This window comes from Oncorhynchus mykiss, chromosome 2 (genome assembly GCF_057628025.1).
Source record: "Oncorhynchus mykiss isolate SJ-2025 chromosome 2, ASM5762802v1, whole genome shotgun sequence".
Classification (NCBI taxonomy): Eukaryota; Metazoa; Chordata; class Actinopteri; order Salmoniformes; family Salmonidae; genus Oncorhynchus; species Oncorhynchus mykiss.
The window spans coordinates 75,179,135-75,193,750 of record NC_143023.1 but is presented as its reverse complement, the minus strand read 5'-3'; the positions used below and the strand labels follow the sequence as shown (position 1 = coordinate 75,193,750).

The 14,616-nt window shown below is 46.2% G+C and overlaps 2 protein-coding genes across 6 annotated transcripts in view; one reads left to right on the top strand and one right to left on the bottom strand.

Annotated features, from left to right (window-relative positions):
• LOC110496093 (metabotropic glutamate receptor 3) overlaps positions 1-14,616 on the top strand; it is a 918,426-nt gene that overhangs the window by 230,688 nt on the left and 673,122 nt on the right. The window lies entirely within an intron of this gene.
• Positions 1-14,616, bottom strand: part of LOC110501950 (voltage-dependent calcium channel subunit alpha-2/delta-1) — a 106,361-nt gene that overhangs the window by 66,939 nt on the left and 24,806 nt on the right. The window lies entirely within an intron of this gene.

The window sequence follows — 14,616 nt, the reverse complement described above, 5'->3', positions numbered from 1 at the left end:
GTAGGTCAGGTAGAGAATGCAAAGTACCCAATTCGGCTCTGACACACACACACACACACACACACACACACACACACACACACACACACACACACACACACACACACACACACACACACACACACACACACACACACACACACACACACACACACACACACACACACACACACACACGAGGTGGGAAGAGGTATGTACAACATTAATATTGCTCTGGGGATTTCTGTGCTGTTCCACATGGCCTTTCACAAAGGCCAAACCAGTAACCTTATAGCTACACACACAGAGTCCCAGCCCAGCGTTTACAAACACTCACTGATTACAGATATATGCTAATCTTTATGAGTATGATCATGACAATTATACTACTGTCAATATCCCTAATATGAAATCAATTATTCTCAAACTGCCTCTCTCATCTCCACCCAAACAACATGCTCTAAATAGTTAAATATTCCATACGTTAATGGCCCTGTCTCAAACTGCTTTGGCGAATCCGTTAAACATTAGTGGTACGGTACTTTTCTAAATCAAGAGTCCAATGGCTGTGGGCGTGTTAGCAGTTGATGTTATTCTTCAATAACACAGACCCCAAAACAAATCAGGGGGAGAAAAATAGGTTTATTCAAAGAGGACAAATCATAGATGTTATGCTGAGAGGTAGATGTTCGTTCTCCCCTGTCCTCAGTGACACTCTCCTCGGTGATTCTCTCCACAGAACAAAGGACAGGATGTAGTTGTAATGTCTGCTTCCAACTCACACCCTCAAACACTTAGATCCCCTGAACGCAGATCACTCTCCAGATCCCAATCACCTAAATTCTAATCACCTGTTCACACACCTGTATGTCATTATCACACACTATTTAGTTCAGTTCCCCCACCCCATCACTGTGAGGTATTGTTTGTTTTGTGACACGGCTTTCAGAGCTCTATTTTTCCTGTGATAGTTTTTTCCTGCCTCACTAACGATGCCTTTTGCCTATTCGGATTTCCTGTTATCAAACTATTGCCTGATCTCCCGGAATACTTTACTAGCCTTTTCCCTGCATGTACTCTTGCCTTTTTGGACCCCCTGTGTATGACCTTCTGCCTGCCCCTGGACCCAGCTACCTGCCTCCTCCTGTGTATGACCTTCTGCCTGCCCCTGGACCCAGCTACCTGCCTCCTCCTGTGTATGACCTTCTGCCTGCCCCTGGACCCAGCTACCTGCCTCCTCCTGTGTTCCTTTGCAATAAACACCTGCTGCGCCCTGCGCTTGAAACCAGCTCCCTGTCTCCCCTCGTGTTCCTTACAGTAGCTTTAACCCAACCCTAGCCTGTAGTTGACCAATTATAATTCCTTGCAATATATCTGGGCCAATGGCCAAATAACAAGTATCCTGTTTGAGGCTCAATGTATAGACAAATTCCTCCCATGTCTCTGACCCATTGCTCATTAATTCCCTATTACAGAAAAAGCACTTTTCATTGATCGTTAGTACTCTATTGACCTTTAGTTCTCTTGACCTTTAGTCCTCTCTTGACATTTAGTCCTCTGCATTGTGTATTTATCTTAAAATATTCTTACAGGAGGTATCTGAAACCAGAAGATCCCAGTTTATGTTTGATTGCCTCATCAACCATCCATAGCGATTGAAAGTCTAGTAGTTATGTTCACCTGGATGAATGGGTTAGATGAGGCTAGTCTTGCCTGAAAGCCCTTGGCAGCTGTTGATGTAAATAGAGCTGAGTAGAGAGAGAGAGGGCTTCAGGGAAACACAATGGTACATGCTCAACCCCTTCCTGTACTCCCTGTTCACCCATGACTGCATGGCCATGCACACCTCCAACTAAATCATCAAGTTTGTAGACGACACAACAGTAGTAGGCCTTGCTAGCACAAACTGTAATATGTTCCGGGATTCTTCCAATGGCATTGAGGACTGCACGTACATACCCCAACCAAAAGCCATGGATTACAGGCAACATCTGCACCGTGCTAAAAAGCAGAGCTGCTGCTTTCAGGAGCAGGACTCTAACCCGACGAACCATCAAACAGGCAAAGAGTCAATACAGGACTAAGATTGAATCGTACTACACTGGCTCCGACGCTCGTCGGATGAGGCAGGGCTTGCAAACTATTAAAGACTACAAAGAGAAGCACAACCGAGAGCTGCCCAGTGACACGAGCCTACCAGACAAGCTAAATAACTTCTATGCTCGCTTTGAGGCAAATAACACTGAAACATGCATGAGAGCATCAGATGGTCCGGATGGTCCGGATTACTGTGTGATCACGCTCTCCGTGAGACCGTGAGAGCTGATGTGAGTAAGACCTTTAAACAGGTCAACATTCACAAGGCTGCGGGGCCAGACGGATTACCAGGACGTGTACTCCGAGCACGCACTGACTAGCTGGCAAGTGTCTTCACTGACATTTTCAACCTCTCCCTGTCTTAGTCTGTAATACCAACATGTTTCAAGCAGACCACCATAGTCCCTGTGCCCAAGAACACTAAGGTAACCTGCCTAAATGACTACCAACCCGTAGCCTTCATGTCTGTAGCCATGAAATGTTTTGAAAGGCTGGTCATGGCTCACATCAACACCATTATCCCAGAAACACTAGACACACTCCAATTTGCACACCGCACCAACATATCCACAGATAATGCAATCTCTATTGCACTCGACACTGCCCTTTCACACCTGGACAAAAGGAACACCTATGTGAGAATGCTGTTCATTGACTACAGCTCAGCGTTCAACACCATAGTACCCTCAAAGCTCATCACTAAGCTAAGGACCCTGGGACTAAACACCTCCCTCTGCAACTGGATCCTAGTCTTCCTGATGGGCCGCCCCCAGGTGGTAAGGGTAGGTAACAACACATCCGCCACGCTGATCCTCAACATGGGGGCCTCTCAGGGGTGCGTGCTCAGCCCCCTCCTGTACTCCATGTTCACCCATGACTGCTCGGCCAGGCACAACTCCAACACCATCATTAAGTTTGCTGATGGCACAACAGTGGTAGGCCTGATCACTGACAACGATGAGACAGTCTATAGGGAGGAGGTCAGAGACCTGGCCGTGTGGTGCAAGGACAACAACCTCTCCCTCAAAGTGATCAAGACAAAGAAGATGATTGTGGACTACAGGAAAAGGAGGATCGAGCACGCCCCCATTCTCATCGACGGGGCTGTAGTTGAGCAGGTTGAGAGCTTCAAGTTCCTTGGCATTCCACATCACCATCACCTAACATGGTCCAAGCACACCAAGACAGTCGTGAAGAGGGCACGATAAAACCTATTCCCCCTCAGGAGACTGAAAAGATTTGGCATGGGTCCTCAGCTCCTCAAAAGGTTTTACAGCTGCACCATTGAGAAGTACACCACATCAGGGTTGCATCACTGCCTGGTACGGCAACTGCTCAGCCTCCGACCGCAATGCACTACAGAGGGTAGTGCATAGGGCCCAGTACATCACCGGGGCCAAGCATCCTGCCATCCAGGACCTCTATACCATGTGGTGTCAGAGGAAGGCCCTAAAAATTGTCAAAGACTACAGCCACCCTAGTCATAGACTGTTCTCTCTGCTACTGCACGGCAAGTGGTACCGGAGCGCCAAGTCAGGTCCAAGAGGCTTCTAAACAGCTTCTACCCCCAAGCCATAAGACTCCTGAACAGCTAATCAAATGGCTACCCAGACTATTTGCACCCCCCCCCAACCCCACGCTGCTGCTACTCTCTGTAATTATCCATCCACTTTAATAACCCTACCTGCATGTACATAATTACCTCAATTACCTCGACACCGGTGCCCCCGAACATTGACACATTGACTCTGTACCAGTACCCCCTGTATATAGCCCCCACTATTGTTATTTACTGCTGTTCTTTAATTATTTGTTATTCTTATCTCTTTCTTTTTTTGTATTTTCTTAGAACTGCATTATTGGTTAAGGGCTTGTAAGTAAGAATTTCGCTGTACGGTAGGATAGAATACCTGTTGTATTCAGCGCATGTGACAAATAAAATTTGATTAGATTTAATAAAGAAGGTACGGCAATTGCACGGCCTGCAACTGCAGGGCTAAAGAGATGTTGGTGCGGTCTGCACAACGCATCACAGGGGGCACAATGCCTGCCTTCCAGGACACCTACAGCACCCGATTATCAAGGACATCAACCCACCAGAGCCACGGCCTGTTCACCATGCTATCATCCAGAAGGTGAAGTCAGTACAGGTGCATCAAAGCTTCTATCTCAAGGTCATCAGACTATTAAATAGGCATCACTAGCCGGCTTCCACCCAGTAGCCTGCCCTGAACTTAGTAACTGTCACTAGCCGGCTACCACCTGGTTACACAACCTTAGAGACTGCTGCCCTGTGCACATTGACAAGGAATCACTGGTCACTTTAATAATGCTTACATACTGTTTTACCCACTTCATATGTATATACTGTATTGTAGTCAAGTACATCCTATTTAACTATTGCTGTACATATACTATTCTATCCTACGTATTCTTCAGATATACTACATGTTCTATCCACATACTGTCCATAATGTCTCTACATCCCATTTTGGGATTCGACCAAAAAAATCTGATTAAATTTGATTTAATTTCGAGACAGAAAACTCTGATCATATTACATCCTCTGCTCATTACTAGAGCACACACACACACACACACACACACACACACACACACACACACACACACACACACACACACACACACACACACACACACACACACACACACACACACACACACACACACACACACACACACACACACACGACAAATGAAGGTGGAATGAAGGCGGTTCACTTGCATGAACCTAAAGCAAGGGCTTTAGCTCAGTGGCCCAAAACAAGCTTGTGACACCCAGGTCAGTTACACAGGCCCAGACCAAGAAAGATGAAACAGACATCAGGCCACCAAGGTACGCAATGTACTATACACCTCAGAGAGGACCAGCTATACACACCGACAGAGAGAGGAACATAAGCACACACAGTCTGTGGTCTCTGCGTGTGTGAGGTATTACTCTGGATGAGGTTCTGGACTGGGCCATTAGTCACTGGCCAGAACCCTTAAAACTACTGTTAGGACTGAGATCACTTACACATATATTGCACCCTGAGCTGTGGACTAAATTGCAATGGTTTCCAATAGGAGCTGGCGATCAGTATAGACAAACAGAAAACACACTGGGAAGAGTGGGAAGGCTTCTGACAGTGTGTGTGAGTTTTACTCCTCCTTTCTCTGACTAATCTGTCTGCTATTTGTGTTAACGGCTCTGCATCAATAATTAAGGTTTAATTACAACACACGCGCGCACACACACACACACACACACACACACACACACACACACACACACACACACACACACACACACACACACACACACACCACACCACACACACACACACACACATACACACACACACACAACCAGAGAGAAAACTAGCAAGAGAGGGATGGAAGAAAGCGTGAGTGAGTGACAGAAAGATACGTCAGTGGAATTGGGTATGGCCTTGGGCATTTCATCCACTCTCACTGAGCTGCTGAACCACTATTTCTACCCAATCAAACTCTGAGAGCCCGACACAAAGCTAGCCCAACGTCTGACACAAACACATGCACTGACCCGCTCAGCCACACACACACGCTGACAAACTAATAACCTCACATCAAGGCATACAGACACATTTGAATACCTACTGTACACCTCTTCCCATTGACTTGGTACAATAATGATATTGTAGTGTTGTCTGACAATTCATCCATTATTTACAGCAAAGATAATAAGGCTTACTGTAGTGAACACAGCTGGGTTAGAAGGGTGAGGTCTATAGTTTCAGTCACACACACACACACACACACACACACACACACACACACACACACACACACTGCACTATATTTCTGTTCTGAAACCATTAGTCCATTCTAGTCAAGCATTGACACTGCCCCCCGCTGCAGATACATGTTGAACCCCATGGGGGTTGTTGGGGCAATGTGTGTGTGTTAGTGTGTAGGTGTGTGTGTGTGTGTGTGTTAGTGTGTAGGTGTGTGTGTGTGTGTGTGTGTGTGTGTGTGTGTGTGTGTGTGTGTGTGTGTGTTTCTATGTGTGTGACTCATGTAGAGAGCAGGGCTGGTTAACCCTCACGGAAGCTCAGCAGATACAGTGACCCCCAACAGCAGCCTGAGGGCTCTAATCTATAATACATGACACACACACACACACACACACACACACACACACACACACACACACACACACACACACACACACACACACACACACACACACAGAGGGATGAGACAGGGAGAGGGCCCAGCACACACATCTGGCGACACATCCAGCCCCTGGAGCAAACTCCACACAAACACACACACGCACGCACACACACACACATTGGAAGACACACCATAATCATTGTATCACATCAAGATGCCTTGTTCTATGATATTAGCCCAGCATTGAAGCACAGGGAGTGTGTGTGTGTGCATGGTTGCTTGCGTCTGCGTGTGTGTGCATCATTCGTTGTTTTATCAGAGATATCAAAAGGAGCCAATCACAAAGAATATAACATATTCTCGCTTTACTCTTTGTGAGAACGACAATGACGGATGTAATAGATGAAACACTGCTCTGACCTTAAGTAAACTCAAAGAATCTATCAGAGTTCATAAACCCCACTATAGACCAATGAGTCATTTCCTATCTATGAGCATAGCTATACTAACCCCTACTTTACTCAATCCATCTATCCATCAGTAATCCATCTTTAAAACAGGTTAAAGCAATAACTCCCTGCCTTGAAGCTATCTGCGGAGAGAGAGAGAGAGACCCAAACAAATCATGAGAAAACAAAAAGATAATTACTTGACACATTGGAAAGAATTAACAAAAAAACAGAGCGAACTAGAATGCTATTTGGCCCTACACAGAGAGTACACAGCGGCAGAATACCTGACCACCGTGACTGACCCAAACTTAAGGAAATATTTGACTATGTACAGACTTAGTGAGCATAGCCTTGCTATTGAGAAAGGCCGCCGTTGACAGACCTGGCTCTCAAGAGAAGACAGGCTATATGCACACTGCCCACAAAATGAGGTGGAAACTGAGCTGCACTTCCTAGCCTTCTGTCAAATGTATGACCATATTAGAGACACATACAGTGCCTTGCGAAAGTATTCGGCCCCCTTGAACTTTGCGACCTTTTGCCACATTTCAGGCTTCAAACATAAAGATATAAAACTGTATTTTTTTGTGAAGAATGAACAACAAGTGGGACACAATCATGAAGTGGAACGACATTTATTGGATATTTCAAATTTTTTAACGAAAAATTGGGCCCTTTACTTTCAGTGCAGCAAACTCTCTCCAGAAGTTCAGTGAGGATCTCTGAATGATCCAATATTGACCTAAATGACTAATGATGATAAATACAATCCACCTGTGTGTAATCAAGTCTCCGTATAAATGCACCTGCACTGTGATAGTCTCAGAGGTCCGTCAAAAGCGCAGAGAGCATCATGAAGAACAAGGAACACACCAGGCAGGTCCGAGATACTGTTGTGAAGAAGTTTAAAGCCGGATTTGGATACAAAAAGATTTCCCAAGCTTTAAACATCCCAAGGAGCACTGTGCAAGCGATAATATTGAAATGGAAGGAGTATCAGACCACTGCAAATCTACCAAGACCTGGCCGTCCCTCTAAACTTTCAGCTCATACAAGGAGAAGACTGATCAGAGATGCAGCCAAGAGGCCCATGATCACTCTGGATGAACTGCAGAGATCTACAGCTGAGGTGGGAGACTCTGTCCATAGAACAACAATCAAGTCGTATATTGCACAAATCTGGACTTTATGGAAGAGTGGCAAGAAGAAAGCCATTTCTTAAAGATATCCATAAAAAGTGTCGTTTAAAGTTTGCCACAAGCCACCTGGGAGACACACCAAACATGTGGAAGAAGGTGCTCTGGTCAGATGAAACCAAAATTGAACTTTTTGGCAACAATGCAAAACGTTTTGTTTGGCGTAAAAGCAACACAGCTGAACACACCATCCCCACTGTCAAACATGGTGGTGGCAGCATCATGGTTTGGGCCTGCTTTTCTTCAGCAGGGACAGGGAAGATGGTTAAAATTGATGGGAAGATGGATGGAGCCAAATACAAGACCATTCTGGAAGAAAACCTGATGGAGTCTGCAAAAGACCTGAGACTGGGACGGAGATTTGTCTTCCAACAAGACAATGATCCAAAACATAAAGCAAAATCTACAATGGAATGGTTAAAAAATAAACATATCCAGGTGTTAGAATGGCCAAGTCAAAGTCCAGACCTGAATCCAATCGAGAATCTGTGGAAAGAACTGAAAACTGCTGTTCACAAATGCTCTCCATCCAACCTCACTGAGCTCGAGCTGTTTTGCAAGGAGGAATAGGAAAAATGTTCAGTCTCTCGATGTGCAAAACTGATAGAGACATACCCCAAGCGACTTACAGCTGTAATCGCAGCAAAAGGTGGCGCTACAAAGTATTAACTTAAGGGGGCTGAATAATTTTGCACGCCCAATTTTTCAGTTTTTGATTTGTTAAAAAAGTTTGAAATATCCAATAAATGTCGTTCCACTTCATGATTGTGTCCCACTTGTTGTTGATTCTTCACAAAAAAATACAGTTTTATATCTTTATGTTTGAAGCCTGAAATGTAGCAAAAGGTCGCAAAGTTCAAGGGGGCCGAAAACTTTCGCAAGGCACTGTATTTCCCTCAGATTACACAGATCCACAAAGAATTTGAAAACAAATCCAATTTTGATAAACTTCCATATCTACTGGGTGAAATTACATAGTGTGCCATCACAGCAGCAAGATTTGTGACCTGTTGCCACAAGAAAAGGGCAACTAGTGAAGAACAAACACCATGGTAAATACAACCCATATTTATGCTTATTTATTTTCCCTTGTGTACTTTAACCATTTGTACATTGTTACAACACTGTATATATATATATGTATAATATGACATTTGTAATGTCTTTATTGTTTTGAAACTTCTGTATGTGTAATGTTTACTGTTAATTGTTATTGTTTATTTCACCATTGTACATTATCTACCTCACTTGCTTTGGCAATGTTAACACGTTTCCCATGCCATTAAAGCCCCTTGAATTGAAATAGAGAGAGTGAGAGAGTGAGAGAGAGAGAGAGAGAGAGAGAGAAGAGAGAGAGAGAGAGAGAGAAGAGAGAGAGAGAGAGAGAGAGAGAGAGAGAGAGAGAGAGAGAGAGAGAGAGAGAGAGAGAGAGAGAGAGAGAGAGAGAGAGAGAGAGAGAGAGAGAGAGAGAGAGAGAGAGAGAGAGAGAGAGAAGAGAGAGAGAGAGAGAGAGAGAGAGAGAGAGAGAGAAGAGAGAGAGAGAGAGAGAGAGAGAGAGAGAGAGAGAGAGAGGGAGAGAGGGAGAGAGAGAGAGAGAGCGAGAGAGAGAGGGAGAGAGAGAGAGATAGAGAGAGAGAAGAGAGAGAGAGAGAGAGAGAGGGAGAGAGGGAGAGAGGGAGAGAGAGAGAGAGTGAGAGAGAGAGAGAAGAGAGAAGAGAGAGAGAGAGAGAGAGAGAGAGAGAGAGAGAGAGGGAGAGAGAGAGAGAGAGAGAGAGAGAGAGAGAGAGAGGGAGAGAGAGAGAGAGAGAGAGAGGGAGAGAGAGAGAGCGAGAGAGAGAGACAGAGAGAGAGAGAGAGAGAGAGAGAGAGAGAGAGAGAGAGAGATATGGAGATGGCTGGTAGAGTGAATATAAGGTGTCGACTACAGAGGGAAGGACACTTAGTGGTCATCATACAATGACATTATACACACCAGCAGAGTTGTCAAATTGAGTTGATATGTTAGCTGGCATTACCAGTGATAAGACGAACGGGACCAGTTTGTTTATTTTCCATTCAGAGCAGAGAGGCTGTTTAATGTCAACTGCTAGATTATAAAATGTGTTTATGATGAACCGTAAACATGGTCTTCCATAGAAAACATTGAGAGTTCAACGCCTTGTGAAGACATCTCCACTTTCCTTATAAAGGCACTACTGGTTACCATGTCATACGTAGCAAAGTGTCTCTGACTTCTACTAGGGAAGTAAGGCACTTCATGTACCACAGAGAGATGCAAGCTACAGGCTGTTGTCCTTATTACTGGACCATGTAGATCAGAACTGCCAATTGATAACTGACTAAACAATTGTGAGCTGGGGACAGGTCAATAAGGGACAGGTCAACAACATCCCAGGGATAAATGCTGGACCAGGGATCAGGGGTCAGAGGTTGGGAAACACTGCAGCTAGCACAGCAGTACAATGAATCTATGACATATAAGATGGCTTTGAAACACAAACCATATGCATACTCTATACAGCAGAAGATGAGAGAACTGTGTCTCTGACCCACTTCTGTTCAAAGGAACACACACAAACACACACACACACACACACACAGATATTATCTCCCCAGGGTCAAACCTCTCATTATAATAAACTGTCGTGAGCAGAGATCTGAGTAGCTGTGTTCTTTTCCTCTTTCTAACTTCCCAACTCAGCCCCTCATACTAGCATGTCCATGCAGCCATACAGACTATCACTCCTCTCTGTTGACAACCTGCCCCTCTTACTAGCATGTCCATGCAGCCATACAGACTATCACTCCTCTCTGTTGACAACCTGCCCCTCTTACTAGCATGTCCATGCAGCCATACAGACTATCACTCCTCTCTGTTGACAACCTGCCCCTCATACTAGCATGTCCATGCAGCCATACAGACTATCACTCCTCTCTGTTGAAGACCTGCCCCTCTTACTAGCATGTCCATGCAGCCATACAGACTATCACTCCTCTCTGTTGACAACCTGCCCCTCTTACTAGCATGTCCATGCAGCCATACAGACTGTCACTCCTCTCTGTTGACAACCTGCCCCTCATACTAGCATGTCCATGCAGCCATACAGACTATCACTCCTCTCTGTTGACAACCTGCCCCTCATACTAGCATGTCCATGCAGCCATACAGACTATAACTCCTCTCTGTTGACAACCTGCCCCTCATACTAGCATGTCCATGCAGCCATACAGACTATCACTCCTCTCTGTTGACAACCTGCCCCTCATACTAGCATGTCCATACAGCCATACAGACTATCACTCCTCTCTGTTGACAACCTGCCCCTCATACTAGCATGTCCATGCAGCCATACAGACTATCACTCCTCTCTGTTGACAACCTGCCCCTCTTACTAGCATGTCCATGCAGCAATACAGACTATCACTCCTCTCTGTTGACAACCTGCCCCTCATACTAGCATGTCCATGCAGCCATACAGATTATCACTCCTCTCTGTTGACAATCTGCCCCTCATACTAGCATGTCCATGCAGCCATACAGACTATCACTCCTCTCTGTTGACAATCTGCCCCTCATACTAGCATGTCCATGCAGCCATACAGACTATCACTCCTCTCTGTTGACAACCTGCCCCTCTTACTAGCATGTCCATGCAGCCATACAGACTGTCACTCCTCTCTGTTGACAACCTGCCCCTCATACTAGCATGTCCATGCAGCCATACAGACTATCACTCCTCTCTGTTGACAACCTGCCCCTCATACTAGCATGTCCATGCAGCCATACAGACTGTCACTCCTCTCTGTTGACAATCTGCCCCTCTTACTAGCATGTCCATGCAGCCATACAGACTATCACTCCTCTCTGTTGACACCCTGCCCCTCATACTAGCATGTCCATGCAGCCATACAGACTATCACTCCTCTCTGTTGACAACCTGCCCCTCATACTAGCATGTCCATGCAGCCATACAGACTATCACTCCTCTCTGTTGACAACCTGCCCCTCATACTAGCATGTCCATGCAGCCATACAGACTACCATGCAGCCATACAGACTATCACAGACTATCACTCATCTTTGTTGACAACCTGCCCCTCATACTAGCATGTCCATGCAGCCATACAGACTGTCACTCCTCTCTGTTGACAACCTGCCCCTCATACTAGCATGTCCATGCAGCCATACAGACTGTCACTCCTCTCTGTTGACAACCTGCCCCTCATACTAGCATGTCCATGCAGCCATACAGACTATCACTCCTCTCTGTTGACAACCTGCCCCTCATACTAGCATGTCCATGCAGCCATACAGACTATCACTCCTCTCTGTTGACAACCTACCCCTCATACTAGCATGTCCATGCAGCCATACAGACTATCACTCCTCTCTGTTGACAACCTGCCCCTCATACTAGCATGTCCATGCAGCCATACAGACTATCACTCCTCTCTGTTGACAACCTGCCCCTCATACTAGCATGTCCATACAGCCATACAGACTATCACTCCTCTCTGTTGACAACCTGCCCCTCATACTAGCATGTCCATACAGCCATACAGACTATCACTCCTCTCTGTTGACAACCTGCCCCTCTTACTAGCATGTCCATGCAGCCATACAGACTGTCACTCCTCTCTGTTGACAACCTGCCCCTCATACTAGCATGTCCATGCAGCCATACAGACTATCACTCCTCTCTGTTGACAACCTGCCCCTCATACTAGCATGTCCATGCAGCCATACAGACTGTCACTCCTCTCTGTTGACAATCTGCCCCTCTTACTAGCATGTCCATGCAGCCATACAGACTATCACTCCTCTCTGTTGACACCCTGCCCCTCATACTAGCATGTCCATGCAGCCATACAGACTATCACTCCTCTCTGTTGACAACCTGCCCCTCATACTAGCATGTCCATGCAGCCATACAGACTATCACTCCTCTCTGTTGACAACCTGCCCCTCATACTAGCATGTCCATGCAGCCATACAGACTACCATGCAGCCATACAGACTATCACAGACTATCACTCATCTTTGTTGACAACCTGCCCCTCATACTAGCATGTCCATGCAGCCATACAGACTGTCACTCCTCTCTGTTGACAACCTGCCCCTCATACTAGCATGTCCATGCAGCCATACAGACTGTCACTCCTCTCTGTTGACAACCTGCCCCTCATACTAGCATGTCCATGCAGCCATACAGACTATCACTCCTCTCTGTTGACAACCTGCCCCTCATACTAGCATGTCCATGCAGCCATACAGACTATCACTCCTCTCTGTTGACAACCTGCCCCTCATACTAGCATGTCCATGCAGCCATACAGACTATCACTCCTCTCTGTTGACAACCTGCCCCTCATACTAGCATGTCCATGCAGCCATACAGACTATCACTCCTCTCTGTTGACAACCTGCCCCTCATACTAGCATGTCCATACAGCCATACAGACTATCACTCCTCTCTGTTGACAACCTGCCCCTCATACTAGCATGTCCATACAGCCATACAGACTATCACTCCTCTCTGTTGACAACCTGCCCCTCTTACTAGCATGTCCATGCAGCCATACAGACTGTCACTCCTCTCTGTTGACAACCTGCCCCTCATACTAGCATGTCCATGCAGCCATACAGACTATCACTCCTCTCTGTTGACAACCTGCCCCTCATACTAGCATGTCCATGCAGCCATACAGACTATCACTCCTCTCTGTTGACAACCTGCCCCTCATACTAGCATGTCCATGCAGCCATATAGATTATCACTCCTCTCTGTTGACAACCTGCCCCTCATACTAGCATGTCCATACAGCCATACAGACTATCACTCCTCTCTGTTGACAACCTGCCCCTCATACTAGCATGTCCATGCAGCCATACAGACTATCACTCCTCTCTGTTGACAATCTGCCCCTCATACTAGCATGTCCATGCAGCCATACAGACTATCACTCATCTTTGTTGACAACCTGCCCCTCATACTAGCATGTCCATGCAGCCATACAGACTGTCACTCCTCTCTGTTGACAACCTGCCCCTCATACTAGCATGTCCATGCAGCCATACAGACTGTCACTCCTCTCTGTTGACAACCTGCCCCTCATACTAGCATGTCCATGCAGCCATACAGACTGTCACTCCTCTCTGTTGACAACCTGCCCCTCATACTAGCATGTCCATGCAGCCATACAGACTGTCACTCCTCTCTGTTGACAACCTGCCCCTCAAACTAGCATGTCCATGCAGCCATACAGACTATCACTCCTCTCTGTTGACAACCTGCCCCTCATACTAGCATGTCCATGCAGCCATACAGACTATCACTCCTCTCTGTTGAAGACCTGCCCCTCATACTAGCATGTCCATGCAGCCATACAGACTGTCACTCCTCTCTGTTGACAACCTGCCCCTCATACTAGCATGTCCATGCAGCCATACAGACTGTCACTCCTCTCTGTTGACAACCTGCCCCTCATACTAGCATGTCCATGCAGCCATACAGACTGTCACTCCTCTCTGTTGACAACCTGCCCCTCATACTAGCATGTCCATGCAGCCATACAGACTATCACTCCTCTCTGTTGACAACCTGCCCCTCATACTAGCATGTCCATGCAGCCATACAGACTATCACTCCTCTCTGTTGAAGACCTGCCCCTCATACTAGCATGTCCATGCAGCCATACAGACTATCACTCCTCTCTGTTGACAACCTGCC